This window comes from Arachis hypogaea, chromosome 11 (genome assembly GCF_003086295.3).
Source record: "Arachis hypogaea cultivar Tifrunner chromosome 11, arahy.Tifrunner.gnm2.J5K5, whole genome shotgun sequence".
NCBI lineage: Eukaryota > Viridiplantae > Streptophyta > Magnoliopsida > Fabales > Fabaceae > Arachis > Arachis hypogaea.
Window position 1 is genome coordinate 90,161,325 of NC_092046.1, and position 2,999 is coordinate 90,164,323.

The following is a 2,999-nucleotide window of genomic DNA, read 5'->3' on the forward strand; positions in this document are numbered from 1 at the left end:
TTCCACGTTTAAGCTCCAGTTTGACCTTAAACTGGAGCTTAAACGTGTTCGACCAAGTTTTCTCCTCCAGGGTTGCTTTCTCCATTTCCACGTTTAAGCTCTAGTTTAACCTTAAACTGGAGCTTAAACATGTTCGACACCTCCAGGGCTACCTTTCTCAGCTTCCACGTTTAAGCTCCAGTTTAACCTTAAACTGGAGCTTAAACGTGTTCGACCTCCAGGGTGCCTTCTTCCATTTCCACGTTTAAGCTCCAGTTTAACCTTAAACTGGAGCTTAAACGTGTTCGACCTCCAGGGCTGCCTTTTCTATCTCCACGTTTAAGCTTCAGTTTAACCTTAAACTGAAGCTTAAACGTGTTCGACTAAGTTACCCTCCAGGGCTGCCTTCTTCCATTTCCACGTTTAAGCTTCAGTTTAACCTTAAACTGAAGCTTAAACGTGCTTCCACAAAAGGCATCACTGGAAGTGTCTGGCGTTTAAGCTACAGTTTAAGCTTAAACTGCAACTTAAACGCCACTCTTGGAAAAGGTTTCTGGGCCAACAATATTGCGGTTTAAGTTAGTATTTGAGCACAAACATTAACTTAAACTTACTCTTGTATGAAACCCAATTGAATATCATGGTTTATGGGATTGGGCCTGAAGGGTTGATGAGTCTGAAATTTCAATTTATTGAGTCATGTGTCATTATTTGATTATCACTAAGTTGGCTCAATGAATGTTACAGATTTTGGATCAACAGCCTCATCAAGATTATGGATCATAAACCCAAGGCAAAAGGAAAGCAAGGAGAGGCCTCAAAGCCCAAGAAACACAACAGAAGCTCAATATAGAAAGTGTATAAATAGGATAGAATTTAAGTTAGGAAGGACTTTTATCTTTCATTTGGCTAGTTTTCATATCTTTGTAACTGAATTCAGAGCTATGACTCACTAAACCCCCTTTCATTGGGTTAGGGAGCTCTATTGTAATTCAATGAATCAATAATAGTTTATCTTCTTCTTCAATCTTTTCTCTTGAATTTTGTTAGAAAGCTTCTCGATCTAATTCCATTGGGTAGTTGTCTTGGGAAAGAAACTACCCATAATTGGAATCCTTCGGAACCTTGGGAAAGGAATGGAGGATTCATGCTAGAGAAGCTTTCTCACAGTGAATTGGATTGGGGTTTGGATGGATATTGTGACATGTAATCCTACCAAATTGTGGTTCATGAAACTGTGTGGTAAAATCAGTGATCGAGCATCATCTCTTCTTATGAACATTTAAACCAAGGGATTGGGAATTTGTTTGTTTTTAGAGAGAATTGGTGAGCCAAGGGATTGGGATCCAATCATATAAGATTGCCAAGCAAAATTCAATGAACGCATTGGTTGAGGAAGAGATAAACATGTTTTGATTCGGAGATCTCAATATCTCCTATAACCCAATGAATTCCCCATTTCTGATTTCCACTTTCTCTTTACATTCTGCAACTCAATTCATGCAATCACCCCCATTCCCTTTTAATTTCAGCAATTTAGCTTCTGCTCTTTAATTCATGCAATTTAAGATTCCGCCATTTAAATTTCTTGTCATTTACTTTTCCCGCCAATTTTACATTCCGAAATTCTCATCTAAATCTTGATTCCGCTCAACTAGAACACACTTCTAATCCGAATTGCTCACTCAACCAATCCTTGTGGGATTCGACCTCACTCTATTGTGAGTTTTTACTTGACGATAACCGGTGCACTTGCCGGAAGGAATTTTGCCGATCGTGCAATTTCCTAAATCGTAGCATAACTAGTTTATGCGCATCAAGTTTATGGCGCCGTTGCCGGGGATTGGTTTTCAATTGACAATTCTCAAATTGGAAGTTAACTAGATTGAGCATTTTTTTTTGTTTTGATTAATTCAGTACAAGTTACTTGTTGAATTTTAATTTCTGCACTCTGTTACCTGCTTTCTTTCTTTATGCCTTTAAATTCAAGCAACTAACTCACTGACTCACTAACTGTTTGAATTAATTCCTCAACTGCTCTAACCATACTCTTCCATTAACCAAGAGTATTTCACTTGTTTGTTGCCTGTGCTGTGTTCTTGTATGACAGGTAGGAGAGGAGAGACATCAACTCCTCCATATACCGAACCAGAGAGGACCCTTCATAGACTGAGAAGGGAAGCAAGAGGGAAGAGAGTACTGGGAGAAGAGGAATCTGAAGGAGAATCTGAGGACAATTTTGAGGAAGCTTTAGATCTCAACATGGATAGAGAAGTTCACAACCATGAGAGAGCTGATGGAAACAATGCCATTCCTGAGAGGAGGGTTCTTAGTTCATACATAAACCCAACCTCTGGGAATTGTGGTAGCAGCATCCAGAAACCACCCATTCAGGCCAACAATTTTGAGCTCAAACCACAGCTAATATCACTTGTGGAGAATCATTGTTCATTTGGTGGAAGTGCTAATGAAGACCCAAACCAACATCTCACAAAATTCCTGAGAATTTGTGACACTGTGAAGTCCAATGGAGTCCAGGAAGATGCATATAAACTGCTTTTGTTCCCATTTTCACTTAGGGACAAGGCAGCTAAGTGGCTGGAATCATTCCCAAGGGGGAGCCTAACAACCTGGGATGAGGTGGAAAGCAAGTTTCTGGCACGTTTCTACCCCCACAAAAGGTCAATAGGCTTCGATCTGAGGTTCAGACGTTTAGACAACAAGATGGTGAAACTCGCTACGAGGCATGGGAGAGATTCAAGGATTTGACAAGGAAATGGCCACCAGACATGTTCCATGACTGGGTGCAATTGCATATTTTCTATGATGGACTGTCTTATGAATCAAGGAAGGCTGTAGACCATTCATCAGGAGGTTCATTGAACAGGAAAAAGACTGTGGAAGAAGCCATTGAAGTGATTGAGACAGTGGCTGAGAACGAGTACTACTATGCATCAGAGAGACACAACACTAAGGGAGTCATGGAGCTGAACCATGTTGATACAATTCTAGCCCAAAAC

General features: G+C 40.3%; 1 non-coding gene across 1 annotated transcript; it reads right to left on the reverse strand.

Moving 5' to 3' along the window:
* Nucleotides 1–2,666: 2,666 nt before the first annotated feature.
* Nucleotides 2,667–2,770, reverse strand: LOC112725674 (small nucleolar RNA R71). The gene has a single exon (XR_003164766.1). It is a non-coding gene; the product is annotated as a small nucleolar RNA R71 (small nucleolar RNA).
* Nucleotides 2,771–2,999: the final 229 nt, after the last annotated feature.